Source organism: Gorilla gorilla, chromosome 3 (assembly GCF_029281585.2).
Source record: "Gorilla gorilla gorilla isolate KB3781 chromosome 3, NHGRI_mGorGor1-v2.1_pri, whole genome shotgun sequence".
Classification (NCBI taxonomy): Eukaryota; Metazoa; Chordata; class Mammalia; order Primates; family Hominidae; genus Gorilla; species Gorilla gorilla.
The window spans coordinates 211,152,582-211,169,989 of NC_073227.2; the positions used below are offsets into that span (position 1 = coordinate 211,152,582).

At 54.8% G+C, this 17,408-nt stretch overlaps 1 long non-coding RNA gene across 2 annotated transcripts; it reads right to left on the bottom strand.

Annotated features, from left to right (window-relative positions):
* Positions 1 to 9,230: 9,230 nt before the first annotated feature.
* LOC129532901 (uncharacterized) lies at positions 9,231 to 13,987 on the bottom strand. Of its 2 annotated transcripts, XR_010133580.1 has the most exons (6): positions 13,735 to 13,987; positions 13,450 to 13,507; positions 13,124 to 13,356; positions 12,158 to 12,348; positions 10,034 to 10,091; positions 9,231 to 9,912 (listed from the first exon to the last, which is right to left on the bottom strand). It is a non-coding gene; the product is annotated as an uncharacterized lncRNA (long non-coding RNA). The 2 variants fall into 2 exon arrangements; XR_010133581.1 differs by lacking the exon at positions 13,735 to 13,987 and having other exon boundaries at positions 13,450 to 13,576.
* Between the last annotated feature and the right edge of the window lie 3,421 nt (positions 13,988 to 17,408).

The following is a 17,408-nucleotide window of genomic DNA, read 5'->3' on the forward strand; positions in this document are numbered from 1 at the left end:
GTCACAATAATCTCCCCACTTTCCAGAGGAGGAGCTGAGACCCAGAGAAGTCAGGTGGGTCACTCCAGTTCCCTGTCTGGCCCAGTGCCTGGCCCACCTGAGCTGGGCACCCAGCCAAAGGAGTTCCTGCCCTCCTGGTGCAACTGCCAGTCTGGGCCCCGTGCCTCAGTTTCCCTCACCTGTGAAATGTCACAAGGATCACACAAGGTGGAGGAGATGAGGCTTTGAGAGGGACAGGCCCTGGCCAGGAAGATCAGCTGATTTGCTCAACAGTCCCCCAGCCAACACACAGGACTGCAGCTCCTCTGTCTCTCTGGCCCGTTGGGAACCCTGAGCAGGCTGTGAGGAGCCAGCTGAGTCCTCATACTGCTGCCCCCAAGTCTCTCAATGGCAATGGTAACTCCCAAAAGCCAGGGGGAGGGTGCAGCCATAATTGGGTGCAGCTGCCTCCCTCCCCGGGGGCAATCACTCATAGCAGCTGTGGCTTTCCATGCAGAAGCGGCTCCCAGCATGAAGGCCGAGGTGATGGTGGGGGGCAGAGCTTGGGGGAAGTCCGCAGACAGCAAGATGCACATTCACAGATGGCTTCAGAAGCCCAGAGCCTGCTCCCAGGCTTCAGGGCTGGTCAACTGGTGTCACATTCCTTCATTATTTATGAAGTGTTTACAACATGCCAGACTCTAGGGGATGGACATCTGTGAGGCAGAGTCCCTACCCCAAGGAAAGCACAGCCTAAGGGGAGGAACAAATGGAAATAATTTGCCGCAGTAGAGTCTGGTGAGCCGGGAGCCATGGGGAGCCCATGTGAATTGGGACCACCAGGGAAGGCTTCCTGGAGGAGGTGATGCTTCACCTGAGCCATGAGGGATGAGTAGGAGTTGGCCAATGGCAAAGAGGGGCTGGGGGAGGTGACGATTCCAACCACAGGCCAACCAGCAGGTGCAGGCTTAGTGGCTGGTGTGATCCTGGGATAAGGGAAGGCCAAACTTGAAAGACTGTGCTCTTCAGGCTCTGAGCTAGGCTCCCAACATGGATCTAGATCCAATTACGGCCACACCTGACCAGGCCCATCATGTACATCTCGTCTGCGGCTGCTTTCCTACTTCAGAAGCAGAACCTATGGCCTGCACAGCTGAAAATATTTACTATCCAGCCCTTCTTTATAGAACAAGTTTGCAGATCTCTGGGCGAGTGCTGGGCCCAGGCATAACAAAGTTTCTTGGGTCTGCAGGGAAATTGGCTAATGAAAGGCCACGAGTGTGGAGTGTCCTTTATTCTGAGCTGGTGATGGGAGTGGCATTTGTCTAGATCATCCCCTTCTAACACGGATCAGGCACATGTCTCTGTCTTTGCAGCAGTGTGGGGTGCAAGACCTGCCCTCTGACATCAGTCTCCTCGGTTCAAATCCCAGCGTGCACTTCCCTGCTGTGTGGCCAGCTTATCTAACGTCTTTATGCCTCAGTTTGCTCATCTGTAAAATGGAGACAACGGTAGTATCCACCTCACAGCACAGTGTTCCTGGGGTGTAGGAGGTGCTCAGTAGATCATTATAGAAGGAGCAGATCCCTATGGTGGATTTTCTAGCTAACAGTACTGGCTTCTCTAAGACCCATTCTGGAATGAAACTGTCCTCAATTGGCTCATTTCCCTCCCTGCCTTTGGGAACAGAACATACAAATAGTCACTTAAACTTTTCTGAATAACCTGAGTCATTGCTATGGCCACGATGACTCTTCCGTATGTCACGGTCATGGTCCAGAGGCAAAAGGGGACACGAAGCAACCCCTGCACCAGAGGGTCCCGGGTGGCCCTCTTTTCGGTTTTCTTCATGTTTCTGCCTCTTCCTTTGACATCAGCCTGAAACTCCTATTAGATTACTTGTCTGTGTTGGCGCAGACAGCTCTCACCTATTCAATAATTGTTTCTCCCATGAGACCAGGTGATGATACTTGTTGGAACTGTGCAAACTAAGAGACAACAGGCCTTGAGTGGCTGGTGTGGTGCTCATGCCTGTCATCCCAGCAGTTTGGGAGGCCGAAGTGGATGGATCACTTGAGCTCAGGAGTTTGAGACCAGCCTGGCCAACATGGCAACAAAAACTACAAAAATGGCCGGGTGTGGTGGCTCACGCCTATAATCCCAGCACTTTGGGAGGCTGAGGCGGGTGGATCACTTGAGCCCAGGATTTCAAGACCGGCCTGGCCAACATGGAAACACCCATTTCTACAAAAAATACAAAAATAGCCAGGAATGGTGGCGCATGCCTGTGGTCCCAGCTACTCGGGAGGCTGAGGTGGGAGGACCGCTTGAGCCCAGGAAGTTGAGGCTACAGTGAGTGTGACTGTGCCACTGTATCCAACCTGGGCGACAGAGCGAGATCCTGTCTCAAAAAAATAAATAAATACTAGGTCTTGAGTGAAGCCTGAGGCACGTTCTCCTGAGCAGGGTATGTGTGCAGCAGCAATGGCTATAGCTGGCCTTCAGCTGCCTGCATGCTAGCTACCATCTCCACACCAGGCAGGTGAGGCTGCAGGAAGGGAGGTATATCCCACTGCTCCTGCAGCAATGAACACAGCCACAGCCCAAGATGCACCAATCTGTTATTCTCTGAAGCTGTTGGCTTTACATGAGAGTAAATGGATCTGCTGTTCAGGTCAGGCCTACCTGGGGTTTGTTCCCCCAGCGAATTAGCCCCCTGAGCACAGGGACCATGCCTTGGCCACACCTGTGAGACCCACAAACAGCAGATGCAGACACACATGGCTGGTCCATTCAAACCAACTTGCCCTCCAGGTGCTCCCAGGAGCTGGGATCTGGTGTGACACCCAAGTGTAAAAATGCACATTCTCATTTCTGCCTGTTTCCCAACCCCAGAGAAGGACAGCCAGAAGACAGAGCGGCTGCCTGCTCCCCCTGGGACACCCAGCTCCTGCAGGGGAGGAGCCCCTGCACTGGCTCTACAGAAACCCCTGTCCAAGGAGGGCAGCGATCTTCTCCAACTGCCTGGGGGGAAAACTGACACCTGTCACCACCTCCTGGGAAGGAACAGCACACCCAGTGTGTCACCAGGAAGGGACTGATGAATTTCTTTGAACTCCACTGGAAGGTCTGTAAGAAATAATAGTTCATAAATAGAAGCTCAGTCACAATTTTGAGAGGCTGGTGAAGCTCTCTTACGGAGCACATGGCCCAAACTCTTCATTTCCCTTTAGAGAAATGAGGCTCAGAGAGGGGAGGTGAGCTGCTCAGCGTGGCCCAGCAGACCCAGGCACAGAATCTAGGCCTCTTCACTTCCATCCTGATAGTTTCTCCCTTAAAGCCTACTGGCTCCCAAGAAGTTTTTTTTTTTTGAGACAGGGTCTTGTTCTGTTACCCAGGCTGGAGTACAGTGGTGCGATCACAGTTCAGCCTCCCGGGCTCAAACGATCCTCTCACCTCAGCCTCCCAAGTAGCTGGGACTACAGGCGCCCACCACCATGCCCGGCTAATTTAAAAAATATATTTACAAAAAAAGAGACAGTGGTGTGTGTGGGGGGGGGCGGGGGGGTAGGTCTCACTACGTTGCTCAGGCTGGTCTTGAACTCCCGGGCTCAAGCAATCCTCCCGCCTTCACCTCCCAAAGTGCTGGGATTACAGGCACACACGGGCCACTCTGCCCTGGTCCAAAAAGCTTTTTTTTTGGCCACTTTGTTTAGCTGAAATCTTAGGAGGATGCAACTAAGAAACAAAAAGAGAGAAAAGCAGAGTTGCTCTAGGGGAAGGAGAGTGGGGGCTCAGCCGCTGCCCTGGAGAGCCCTCAGAGTTGGAAAAGCACCTTGGGCTTGTGCTGGGCGTGAGGAGGGCCCTAAGGGCAGGAGAAGGTGCTTCTCTGTGAGCCACAGTGCCCTGCCCTTGGGGTGCTCCAATCACATGACCCCACGGAAGTTTACATCTTTGGAAAAATCATGAGGGTTGGTCACTAATGGGCCTTTGAGAGTTGTCACCCACTTGTCGATAATTACAGAGCTTTAATGGGGCTAATTCAGAGAAAATCAAGCTCAAGTGCCTGTTGGCTCCTCTAAGGCCGAACACCCCCTGCTTGGCTGATGGAGACCTGACAGCATCATCATAACTTTGGTTTGTGCCTGGACTTTCCTGACACCCTTGGGAATAGGAAATCTGCCCTGATTTTTTTTTTTTTTTTTAAGAAAAATGTCAGGCTCTCAAATAGTTTAAAAAACAAAACAAAACAACTGTGGCAAGGACCATAGAAAATCATCAAGCTTGTGTTGAAAGCATTTTATAGTTGGGGAAACAGCCATTCAGCCAGGCCGGCACTGCAGGGGGGACAGAGAGAAACGAGCCATCATCCCTGCTTCCCAGGAGCTTAGAGACAAGTGTTAAGATTTTTATAAACATCTTCATTCATCTGCTTTAAATTGTTGAAAGGTTCTCCATCAACTCCTGGACTCAGTTCAGCCTCCTTGGTGTGGCATTCAAGACCTTGTGTGATATGACCGCTTTGGCCTCCTCATAGGTCTCTTCCCCTTCTTTGAGCCACTTGGCTCTATTGTTTTGCCTACACTGGGCTGAGTTTCTGACACTTCAGGACCTGTGCACACAGCTGTCCCTCTGCCAAGAGCACCTCCCTTTCCTCTTTTCCATCAGCCCACCTCCTCCCTCCTCCCAGTCTTAGGGCTGAGCCCTCTCTGTGAGTGACCTCCGCCAGCCAGAGCTTTCCATCTGGGTTCTTGCCTCCCTGTCCCTCGCTGTGGGGTCGCCTGTTTGTCTTGGTTTTGATGAACACCCTCAGGTCAGAGGTTGCCTCTCAGCATTCTTGTATCTCTGTGCCTAACACAGAGCCTGCCACATAGTTGGTGCCGTAACATCGAGTGCATTACAAATATCACAGGTCCAGGTAGAACATGACTGGGGCCAAAGAGGTTCTGGGCTCAAAGGAAGGGGCACCACAGCCCATGGGGGCTGGAATATGCCCCCTAACATGGAGAACCTTTGTGGTGGACTCAACGCCTTGTCCTTGCTCCAGACCTGCACAGGCATCAGTCCTGATCCGGTCCTGGGTGAACCACACAGGGCAGGTTTAACACGGGCACGTGATCCAATTCTGGCCAACGAGACAAAAGGACAGGTCTCCTGGGGACTTCTGGGAGAGGTTTCCTCGCTCTTAAACTGAGACACGAGAAAAGGAATCGGTCCTTACCAATTCCTTACCCAGCCAAGGACCTTATTGTTACATGTGATGCCTGGACCTGCAGCAGCCACCTAGGACCTGAGGGTCCTGCTTGGCTGATGGAGACTGACAGCGTCATTCTGACCTTGGTTTGCACCTGAACCTTCCTCACCCAGACACCCTTAGGAATAGGAAACGGGACTTGATTTTGCTCTACAAGGAAAAGCGCACAGCCACAAGCAAAGATGGAGAGAACCATCACCCTAACAGTGCTGAGGGGCTGCTGCATTGGTGCACCCTGGTGCAGCAAGACCTCAGCTGTCCTCATTGTTTAAGCCACTCTGAGTTGGTTATCTGTCACTTGCAACCCACGGCACTCTAGTGATTACAGCTTTGAAGAATGGACTGGGCTTCCACAGGTGGGTGCCGGGCAGGAGGGCCTCTCAGGTAGGGGCAGGCTCCCGAGGACAGGCTCAGGGAACCGGAGACCGAGAAGGCGCTGTCCTCTTCACTGCATGCACCCTGGACCAGTGCCAGCCCTGATCATGCAGCTCTTCCAGGCCCACTGCTTCTTCCCGTCCACTAGGCCACAGCCGCCCTCCAGGCCCACTATGCACACACCTTCCCCTCCAAGGTTTGTTCTGCCCCTGCCCTGACTCCCAGCCCTGTGGGGGTCCTGACTGCACCTCACCTGGCTCAGACTCTTGACGCTGCCCTGGCTGCCCCACCACTGCCTCTGCCCGAGAGTCACGTGAGGCTGAGAGTAGGGGCAGGGGCAGCACTGGTGCCAGATGGGGGGCGGTCCAGTGGGAGGACCCTCAGCCTCGCGGGCTGCTCCGTGGGACTGATGACTACATGATATTCTGGGCACCTCACGGATCTTCAACTGCAGGTGAAACGGATGCTGGTGGTGGGTGCAGGGCCGCTGGGAGCTGCTGCATGGGTCCCAGAGGCTGGACTGGGGCAGGTGCCAACTGAAGCTGCTGGGGCAGCATGGGCAGGAGGTTCTGCACACAAACCTTGGAGAAGAAGATGTGTGCATAGCGGGTCCACTGCTGCTGCCCCTGCCCTGACTCCCAACCCTGCCTGACCCCACCTCACCCTGCTCAGGCTCTGGTGCAACCCTTCCAAAAGCTATTTTCAGAAAATAGCTCCTGTTGGGGCTACAAGATGGAGTGTGAAGAGGGCCTTGGGCCACAGGGAGGTGCCTGTGGACTAGGGGGAGTTCATGCACCCCTTCTTTCCCCAGAGGGGCTGGACTCAGGTGAGTATGGGGGTGGGGGCTCCTGCACTTCGACACAGGCAGCGGGAGGGTTTTCTCCCCATTCCCTCTGCACTCCCAACTTGAGCTATACTTTTTAAGAAAGTGATTCACCCTGCCTTTGCCCCCTTCCCCAGAACAGAACACGTTGATCATGGGCGATATTTTTCATTGTGCCAAACAGTTGCCATGACCGTCATTAAACCTGTTTAACACCAAATAATAAGGAAAATAAAATAAAAAATTCGGGCTTGGTGCAGAAACTCACCCCAAATAAATCACCTACCAAAATATTTACATAATGGTGGAAATATTCCAAAATTCAATATTTTGGGATTTATACACAAAAGATAAACAAATTAGAGGCCAAGAGGCTGCCAGAAGGGAAAAACGGGGCCTGGGAAGGCCGTTGTGAGGAATGAGCTGGGCCTAAAGAGGCCACTGGCAGGCGGGAGCTGGGCCTGCCGAAGCGGCCGAGAGGCAGGAGCTTTGGACTCGGGAGGCCGCAATGAGGCGAGAGCTAGCTGGGCATGGAGAGTCCGCTGTGAGTCCGCTGTGAGTCCGGGCCCGTGCAGGCCTTCGAGAGGCAGGAGGCCGGGCCTGCAAAGGCCCACTGGAGGTCAAGTTCTGGGCCTGAAGAGGCCACCAAAAGTCAAAAGCGGGGCCTGGGAAGGCCGCCAAGAGCCATGAGCTGGTCTGGGCTGAAAGAGGCCACTGGGAGGCAGGAGGAGCTGGGCCTGGAGAGGCTGACTCGAGGAAGTTTTGCACCTGGAGAGGCCGCCGAGAGGACGGAGCTGGGCCCGGGGAGGCCGACTTGCTGCTCTTCCGGGCCCAATTCCAGGCCGACTTGACGACAACTTGGGCCTGCTGGGAGCTGGGCAGGAGCTGAGTCCAAAGACGTTGTAGGGAGGCCAGACTCAGGCCTGGAGACGCAGCCGGGAGGAAGAGCTGGGCCCGGAGAGGATGCCGGGAGGCTGCAAGTGGGTCTGGAGAGGCCGATTTGAGGAGGCCCGGCCTCCGCCTCCCGCATGGCGGCCTCTGCAGGCACAGCTGTTTCTCCTGGCTGCATCTCCCGCCTCCCAGCAAACAAGCTTTTTTGGCTCAGCTCCCACCTGCGTTTGTAGACCCCGAAGTTTCTGCAACCAAGCTCTTCAGACCCACATCCCACCTCCCAGTACCTGAACAGTCCCAGCTCCGGCTGGAGAACAGAGTCTGTAGGCCCCGCTGTTGCCTCCCAGGGGAGTCTCCAAGCCCAGCTCTCACCCCACCACGACCTCCCAGGCCCAAGTCGCTGCCTGCCTCACAGCAGCCCACGTGCGACCCTGCTCCTCCCTCACGGTGGCCTGTTGAGGCAGGGGGTCACGCTGACCTCTCTCAGCGTGGGAGGGGCCGGTGTGAGGCAAGGGCTCACGCCGACCTCTCTCAGCGTGGGAGGGGCCGGTGTGAGGCAAGGGCTCACGCTGACCTCTCTCAGCGTGGGAGGGGCCGGTGTGAGGCAAGGGCTCACGCTGACCTCTGTCAGAGTGAGAGGGGCCCATGTGAGGCAAGGGGCTCACGCCGACCTCTCTCAGCATGGGAGGGGCCGGTGTGAGGCAAGGGCTCACGCTGACCTCTCTCAGCGTGGGAGGGGCCGGTGTGAGGCAAGGGGCTCATGTTGACCTCTCTCAGCGTGGGAGGGGCCGGTGTGAGGCAAGGGCTCACGCTGACCTCTGTCAGAGTGAGAGGGGCCCATGTGAGGCAAGGGGCTCACGCCGACCTCTCTCAGCGTGGGAGGGGCCGGTGTGAGGCAAGGGCTCACGCTGACCTCTCTCAGCGTGGGAGGGGCCGGTGTGAGGCAAGGGGCTCATGTTGACCTCTCTCAGCGTGGGAGGGGCCGGTGTGAGGCAAGGGGCTCATGTTGACCTCTCTCAGCGTGGGAGGGGCCGGTATGAGGCAAGGGGCTCATGTTGACCTCTCTCAGCGTGGGAGGGGCCGGTGTGAGGCAAGGGCTCACGCCGACCTCTCTCAGCGTGGGAGGGGCCGGTGTGAGTCAAGGGCTCACGGCGACCTCTCTCAGCGTGGGAGGGGCCGGTGTGAGGCAAGGGGCTCATGTTGACCTCTCTCAGCGTGGGAGGGGCCGGTGTGAGTCAAGGGCTCACGGCGACCTCTCTCAGCGTGGGAGGGTCCGGTGTGAGGCAAGGGGCTCATGCCGAACTCTCTCAGCGTGGGAGGGGCCGGTGTGAGGCAAGGGGCTCACGCCGACCTCTCTCAGCGTGGGAGGGGCCGGTGTGAGGCAAGGGGCTGACGCTGACCTCTCTCACCGTGGGAGGGGCCGGTGTGAGGCAAGGGCTCACGCCGACCTCTCTCAGCATGGGAGGGGCCGGTGTGAGGCAAGGGGCTGACGCTGACCTCTCTCACCGTGGGAGGGGCCGGTGTGAGTCAAGGGCTCACGCCGACCTCTCTCAGCATGGGAGGGGCCGGTGTGAGGCAAGGGCTCACGCTGACCTCTCTCAGCGTGGGAGGAGCCAGTGTCAGGCAAGGGGCTCACGCTGACCTCTCTCAGCATGGGAGGGGCCGGTGTGAGGCAAGGGCTCACGCTGACCTCTCTCAGCGTGGGAGGAGCCAGTGTGTGGCAGGGGCTCATGCCTCTGGGCAGGGTACCAGAGGCATGGGCATCAACAGGCCACCGTGAGGGAGGAGCTGGGCCGCATGCGGGCTGCTGGGAGGCAGGCAGGGACTTGGCCCCAGGTGGCCGCCGTGGGGGCAAGAGCTGGGCCTGGAGAGGCCCCTGGGAGGCAAGAGCGGGACCTGCAGAGGCCGTTCTCCAACCATTGCTGGGCCCGTACAGGCCACCGGGCGGCAGGAATGAGGCCCAAAGAACTTGGCTGGAGAAAGTTCGGGACCTACAAAGGCGGTTGGGAGCTGGGCAGGAGTTGAGCCAAAAGAGCTTGCTTACTTGCTGGGAGGCATGGCTGGGAGATGCCGACTTCAGGACAACTTGGGCCTGCAGAGGTCACCGGGAGGCCCAAGCTTGGCGTGGAGGAGCCCACCGACCGGAGACCATTTGGGTCCTGCAGGTGCCATTGGAGGGCAGGAGCTCATCGTGGAGGGGGCACCGTGAGGCCTGACCTGGGCCTGGGGAGCTTGGCTTGAGGAAGCTATGGGCCGACCAAGGACGCCAGGAGATGGGTAGGCACTGAGTCCAAAGAGGTTGTTGAGAGGCAGGAGTCGGGCCTGGAGACGCAGCCAGGAAGAGGAGCTTGGCCCGGAGAGGACGCCTGGAGGGTGCAAGTGAGTCTGGAGAGGCCGACTTGAGGAGGTTCTCAGCCCGGAGAGGCCGCCGGAAGGGAAAAACTGGGACTGGAAAGGCTGTTGTGAGGAATGAGCCCCATGGGCCTGAAGAGGCCACTGGCAGGCGGGAGCTGGGTGTGTAGAAGCTGCTGAAAGGTTGGGAGCTTGGCTTGGGGGGTCCACAGTGAGGCAGATGCTGGGCCTGAAGAATCTGCTTAAAAAGATTTAAGCAGATTTACATTTATTAGGCACTTTATTTCCATTATTACATACATATAAATATATATACGTATTATATATCCAATATATAATAAAATGATTATACAACTCACCATAATGTAGAATCAGTGGGCGTGTTAAGCTTGTTTTCCTGAAACTGGATGGTCCCACCTGAGCGTGATGGGAGAAAGTGACAGATCAATAGGTATTAGATACTCATAAGCACAGCGCAACCTAGATCCCTCACATGCATGGTTCACAACAGGGTGCGTTCTCCTATGAGAATCTAATGCTGCTGCTCATCTGAGAAGGTGGAGCTCAAGCGGGAATGTGAGCAAAGGGGAGTGGCTGTAAATACAGACGAAGCTTCCCTCACTCCCTCACTCGACACCACTCACCTCCTGCTGTGTGGCTCCCTACGGCTCCATGGCTCAGGGGTTGGGGACCCCTGCTCAAGTGCATCCAAAGCGACCCTTCCCACACCAGTCTTCATAGTGGTCAAGGGCAGCAACCACTTAGCTCCCAAGGCATGTGCCTCAGCTGGCATTTCGTCACAATCAACAGTAAGTGGTAGCTTGAGTCACTGTGAGGTCACTTCCTGGAAATCACCAGCATCCCATTTCCCACTGGCAAAGAGCTCAGCACTGCCCCCTGGGAAACCAAACCTATGCCCAAATCCCATCTGTGTGGGTTTATCTCCTGGGACCCTTCCTAACATATTAGTCAGAGTCCAATCAGGAAGCATAAACCACTCAAAAGTTTAAAGTGGTAAAATTTAATACGGAGAATTATTCATTATAACAGGTGAACAGCATAATGAGAGATTGGCTAGCACAAAGTAAAGAGAACTCTAGAGAATACAGGACTAGCCCAGTCCAGGCATGGTGGCTCATGCCTGAAATTCCAGCAATTTGAGAAGCTAATGCAGGAGGATTGCTTAAGGCCAGGAGCTAGAGACTGGTCTGGACAGCACAGTGAGAACCTGTCTCTATCCAAAAGAAGAAAAAAGTTAGCTGGGAGTGGTGGTGCACACTTGTAGTCCCAGCTACTCGGAATGCTGAAGTTTGAGCCTGGGAGGTCAAGGCTGCAGCGAGGCATGATTATGCCACTACAGTCCAGCCTGGTGACAGAGCAAGACCCTGTCTCAAAGAACAAAACAACAACAACCATTTACAGACAGAAAAGAGGTAGAGCTAATAAGCTAAGGAAAGATGTTGAAATGTGACAAGTAAAGTAATATGAGGTCTTTTATCTATTTAAAATAATCAAACAAAAAATGACTAACTAAATTATAATACCCTGTGCTGGCAAAGGTGCAGTGAAATGGGCACTTTCTTATACTATGAGGGGTGTTTACATTGTGTATAAGCCTTCCCGGGTAAAGCTTGTCAATTTTTTAAAATAATGGAGACAGGGTCTCACCATACTGCCATACTGCCTCCTCCAACTCTTGGCCTCAAGCAATCCTCCTCTCTTAGCCTCCCAAAGTGCTAAGAGTATAGCTGGGAGGCACCCAAAACCCTGTCAATTTACATCAAGGGTAATGAGAATGTCCATTCACCATGACTCACAGTAATCTTACTTCTGGGGAGACAATTCAATCTAAACAAAAGGTCATCTGTACACACACAGTAAAAATCTGGGAGTAACTGAAGACAGAGTTGGTAAGTGAAATAAGAAACAGTTCTAAGAAATTAAACTATGGTATCAATAGGCACCTGGTATAAAAGGTCAGTTGATGTTAGCTGCTACTTTTTTGTTGTTTTGAGACAGGGTCTCACTCTGTCACCCAGGCTGGAGTGCAGAGGCCTGATCATGACTCACTGCAGTCTCAGCCTCCCTGGGCTTGAGTGATCCTCCCACCTCAGCCTCCCAAGTAGCTGGGACTACAGGAACGTGCCACCACACTAGGCTAATTCATGTATTTTTCTGTAGGGATGGTGACTCCCCCTTTGTTTCCAAGGCCTATCGCAAACTCTTGGCCTCAAGCCATCCTCCTGCCTCAGCCTCCCAAAGTGTTGCGATTACCAGTGTGAGCCACCACACCTGGCCAGCTGCTACTTTTAGAAATATTATTATTATTCTTCCACTCCATTAAAAATTATTATTTTCAAGGCTATGCAACAGTATGTATCCTACAGCGTAATTGTAAAAACATAAACAGTTGCCGTCCCTCAGTATACAGAATTAGTTACAGCCCCCCATCTCTGCATATACCAAAATCCATGCTTACTCACGTTTCGCTGTCACCCCTCTGGAATCCACGTATACGAAAATACCAAATATTAGTTGGGCATAGTGGCAAGCACCTGTAGTCTCAGCCACGTGGGAGGTTGAGATGGGAGGATCGCTTCAGCCTGGAAGGTTGAGGCTGCAGTCAGCTGCGATAGCACTACTACCCTCCAGCCTCGGACAACAGAGGGAGACCCTGTCTCAGAAAAAAGAAAACAAAATAAAACAGGTTAGAAATTGTAATGAGGTCTGTTGGGCAAAATTCCATATAAGCAAAGTATAAATTAATGAAGCAAATCGTGATAAATTAGTATGATTGACTTTCTGGAGTTTCTGACAATAAAAGTAAGGAAAATGCAGAACACAAAGACAGAGAGTAAAAAGAGAAATTAGGAAAGCATTCTACATGTTTAATAGGAAGACACTGGCCGTGTTCGTGCAGCAGCAGTATGTCGTGACATGACATACTTTGGAGAGAAGTTAACAGATGAGGAAGTTGATAAAAATCATCAGAGAAGCGAAATACTGGTAGCGACACTCAAGGAAACCACGAAATTTCCATAACTTATGTCAGCAAAGTGGGAATATTGTACAGTGTGTGTTGAAGTTCCTATACAACATTGTTTATCTGCCGTTTGTTTGTTTGTAAGGAATGTATATACTAACAGTTCTTCTTGCTGTCAAAAGAATATGTGTGAATAAGAAATTCTAACTTATTCTTCTGTTTTTCTTTTATCTTCCTGCCATCATCCCACAGCCTTACTTTAGAAATTTTTTCTTTAGAAAATTGAACAAGTGCCCCTTGTGGTGGCACATACCTCGAGGATGGGAGGCAGGGGTGGAAGGGTCACTTGAGGCCATTAGTTTGACAGCAGCCTGGCCAACAAAGTGAGACCCCATGTCTGCAAAACAATTTAAAAATTAGCCAAGTATCGTCATGTATACCTACAGTCCCAGCTACCTCAACTTACGGAGAAAGTTCAAGGCCTGGAGAGAAGGCTGGGCGGCAGGAGCTGGGTCTAAAGAGGCCATTGTAACGATGGAGTTGTGCCTGTGGAGGCTGTTGTGAGTCAGTAGGCTCATCTGCGGAGACTGCCGTGAGGTAGGGTATGGGCCTAAATAGGCCATTGTGAGTCATGAGCTTGGTCTGTAGAGGCTGACTGGAGAGAGTTCTGGGCCTGGCGAGGCTGCCGGGAGGTAGGAGCTGGGCCAAAAGATTTAAGCACATTTACGTTTATTAGGCACTTCATTTCCATTATTACACTGGAATATATAATAAAATAATTATAGAACTCACCATAATGTAGAATCAGTGGGCGTGTTAAGCTTGTTTTCCTGAAACTGGATGGTCCCACCTGAGCGTGATGGGAGAAAGTGACAGATCAATAGGTATTAGATTCTCATAAGAACAGCGCAACCTAGATCCCTCACATGCACGGTTCACAACAGGGTGCGTTCTCCTATGAGAATCTAATGCTGCTGCTCATCTGAGAAGGTGGAGCTCAGGCGGGAATGTGAGCAAAGGGGAGTGGCTGTAAATACAGACGAAGCTTCCCTCACTCCCTCACTCGACACCACTCACCTGCTGTGTGGCTCCTTACGGCTCCATGGCTCAGGGGTTGGGGACCCCTGCTCAAGTGCATCCAAAGCGACCCTTCCCACACCAGTCTTCATAGTGGTCAAGTGCAGCAACCACTTAGCTCCCAAGGCGTGTGCCTCAGCTGGCATTTCATCACAATCAACAGTAAGTGGTAGCTTGAGTCGTTGTGAGGTCACTTCCTGGAAATCACCCTAACCCTGGGCCCCGGGCCCTGACCCTAAAACCCTAACCCTGGGCCCCGGGCCCTGTCCCTAAAACCCTAACCCTGGGCCCCGGTCCCTGACCCTGAAGCCCTAACCCTGGGCCCCGGGCCCGGACCCTGAAGCCCTAACCCTGGGCCCCGGTCCCTGACCCTGAAGCCCTAACCCTGGGCCCCGGGCCCGGACCCTGAAGCCCTAACCCTGGGCCCCGGGCCCTGACCCTGAAGCCCAAACCCTGGGCCCCGGGCCCTGACCCTGAAGCCCTAACCCTGGGCCCCGGGCCCTGACCCTGAAGCCCAAACCCTGGGCCCCGGGCCCTGACCCTGAAGCCCAAACCCTGGGCCCCGGCCCTGACCCTGAAGCCCTAACCCTGGGCCCCGGGCCCTGACCCTGAAGCCCTAACACTGGGCCCCGGGCCCTGACCCTGAAGCCCTAACCCTGGGCCTCGGGCCCTGACCCTGAAGCCCTAACCCTGGGCCCCGGGCCCTGGCCTTGAAGCCCCAACCCTGGGCCCCGGGCCCTGTCCCTAAAGCCCTAACCCTTGTCCCCGGGCCCTGACCCTAAAGCCGTAACCCTGGGCCCCGGGCCCTGACTCTAAATCCCTAACCCTGGGCCCCGGGCCCTGACCCTAAAACCCTAACCCTGGGCCCTGACCGCAAAAACCTAACCGTGGGCCCAGGCCCTGACCCTAAAACCCTAACCCTGGGACGTGGCCCTGAGCCTAAAACCCTAACCCTGGGCCCTTGCCCTGAGCCTAATACCCTAACTGTGGGCCCTGGCCCTGACTCTAAAACCCTAACCATGGGACCTGGCCCTAAAAGAACCCTAACACTGGGACCTGGCCGTGACCCTAAAACAAGCCTAAACCTGGGCCCTGGCCCTGACCCTAAAACAACCCTAACCCTGGGCCCTGGCCCTGACCCTAAAACACGCCTAACCCTGGGCCCTGGACCTGACCCTAAAACAACCCTAACCCTGGGCACCGACCCTAAAACAACACTAACCCTGGGCACTGACCCTAAAATAACCCTAATCCTGGGCCCTGGCCCTGACCCTAAAACAACCCTAACCCTGGGCCCTGGCCATGACCCTAAATCAACCCTAACCCTGGTCCCTGGCCCTGACCCTAAAACAACCCTAACCCTGGGCCCTGGCCCTGACCGTCAAACAATCCTAACCCTGGGCCCTGGCTCTGACCCTAAAACAAACCCAACCCTGGGCCCTCACCCTGAAACAACCCTAACACTGGGCCCTGACCAAAAAACAACCCTAACCCTGGGCCCTGACCCTAAAACAACCCTAACCCTGGGCCCTGATCCTAAAACAAGCCTATCCCTGGGCCCCGACCCGAAAAAAACCCTAACCCGGGGCCCTGGCACTAAAACAAGCCTAACCCTGGGCCCAGGTCCTGATCCTAAAACAACCCTAACCCTGGGCCCTGGCCCTGACCCTAAAACAAGCCTAACCGTGGGCCCTGGCCCTGACCCTAAAACAAGCCTAACCATGGGCCCTGGCCCTGACTCTAAAACAACCCTAACCCTGGGCCCTGGCACTAAAACAAGCCTAACCCTGGGCCCAGGTCCTGACCCTAAAACAACCCTAACCCTGGGCCCTGGCCCTGACCTAAAACAACCCTAACACTGGGCCCTGGCCCTGACCCTAAAAGAAGCCTAACCGTGGGCCCTGACCCTGACCCTAAAACAACCCTAAACCTGGGCCCTGGCCCTGACCCTAAAACAACCCTAACGCTGGGCCCTGGCCCTGACCCTAAAACAACCCTAACCCTGGGCCCTGGCCATGACCCTAAAACAACCCTAACCCTCGGCTCTGGCCCTGACCCTAAAACAACCCTAACCCTGGGCCCTGCCCCTGACCCTAAAACAAGCCTAACCCTGGGCCCTGTCCCTGACCCTAAAACAAGCCTAACCCTGGGCCCTGGCCCTGACCCTAAAACAAGTCTAACCCTGGGCCCTGGCCCTGACCCTAAAAAAACCCTAACCTTGGGCCCTGGCCCTGACCATAAAACAACCCTAACCCTGGGACCTAGCCCTGACCTAAAACAACCCTAAACCTGGGCTCTGACCCTGACCCTAAAACAACCTTAACCCTGGGCCCTGGCACTAAAACAAGCCTAACCCTGGGCCCAGGTCATGACCCTAAAACAACCCTAACCCTGGGCCCTGGCCCTGACCCTAAAACAAGCCTAACCCTGGGCCCTGGCCCTGACCCGAAAACAAGCCTAACCCTGGGCCCTGGCCCTGACCCTAAAACAACCCTAACCCTGGGCCCATGCCCTGAACCTAAAACAACCCTCTCCCTGGGCCCTGGCCCTGACCCTAAAACAAGCCTAACCCTGGGCCCTGGCCCTGACCCTAAAACAATCCAAACCCTGGGCCCTAGAACTGAACCTAAAACAACCCTAACCCTGGGCCCTGTCCTTAACCCTAAAACAAGGCTAATCCTGGACCAGGGCCCTGAACCTAAAACAATCCTAATCCTGGGCCCTGGCCCTGACCCTAAAACAAGCCTAACCCTGGGCCCTGGCCCTGACCCTAAAACAACCCTAACCCTTGGCCCTTGCACTAAAACAATCCTAAACCTGCGCCCAGGACCTGACCCTAAAACAACCCTAACCCTGGGCCCTGGCCCTAAAACAACCCTAACCCTGGGCCCTGACCCTAAAACAACCCTAAACCAGGGCCCTGAGCCTAAAACAAGCCTAACCCTGGGCCCCGACGCGAAAAAAACCCTAACCCTGGGCCCTGGCACTAAAACAAGCCTAACCCTCAGCCCACATCCTGACCCTACAACAACCCTAACCCTGGGCCCTGGTCCTGACACTAAAAGAAGCCTAACCCTGGGCCCTGGCCCTGACCCTAAAACAAGCCTAACCGTGGGCCCTGGCCCTGACCCTAAAACAACCCTAACCCTGGGCCCAGGTCCTGACCCTAAAACAACCCTAACCCTGGGCCCTGGCCCTGACCCTAAAACAACCCTAACGCTGGGCCCTGGCCCTGACCCTAAAACAACCCTAACACTGGGCCCTGGCCCTGACCCTAAAACAAGCCTAACCCTGGGCCCTGGCCCTGACCTAAAACAAGCCTAACCCTGGGCCCTGGCCCTGACTCTAAAACAACCCTAACCCTGGGCACTGTCCTTGACCCTAAAACAAGCCTAATCCTGGGCCCTGGCCCTGACCCTAAAACAAGCCTAACCGTGGGCCCTGGCCCTGACCCTAAAACAACCCTAACCCTGGGCCCTAGCCCTGACCCTAAAACACGCCTATCACTGGGCCCTGGCCCTGACCCTAAAACAAGCCTAACCCTGGGCCCTGACCCGGACCCTAAAACAACCCTAAACCTGGGCCCTGGCCCTGACCCTAAAACAACCCTAACCCTAGGCCGTGGCACTGACCCTGAAACAACCCTAACCCTGGGCCCTGGCCCTGACCCTAAA